The following is a 269-nucleotide window of genomic DNA, read 5'->3' as shown; positions in this document are numbered from 1 at the left end:
TCGCTAACTTTTTTCATTTCTTTGTTCCATTTATCTGGTGGAGGCGAGTATTAAGTCGTCTTGAATTAATATGGAATCCCGGCATCCGATTAAAATAGCAGTAGAAGAGGTAAGTAAGCTAATCAATCAATGAATAAATGATTATTTGAAATTGTTTTCGTTGAATAAATATTAATCTCTCTGTAGTAATAACATTAATCGTAACCCTAGTAACGGTTTATTGGCTTTAATAATGGTCTCTTTTATATCATGTTTCATGTCCTTCCCAT

Source organism: Penaeus monodon, chromosome 23, assembly GCF_015228065.2.
Source record: "Penaeus monodon isolate SGIC_2016 chromosome 23, NSTDA_Pmon_1, whole genome shotgun sequence".
Classification (NCBI taxonomy): Eukaryota; Metazoa; Arthropoda; class Malacostraca; order Decapoda; family Penaeidae; genus Penaeus; species Penaeus monodon.
Note: the sequence above shows the minus strand (reverse complement) of the source record.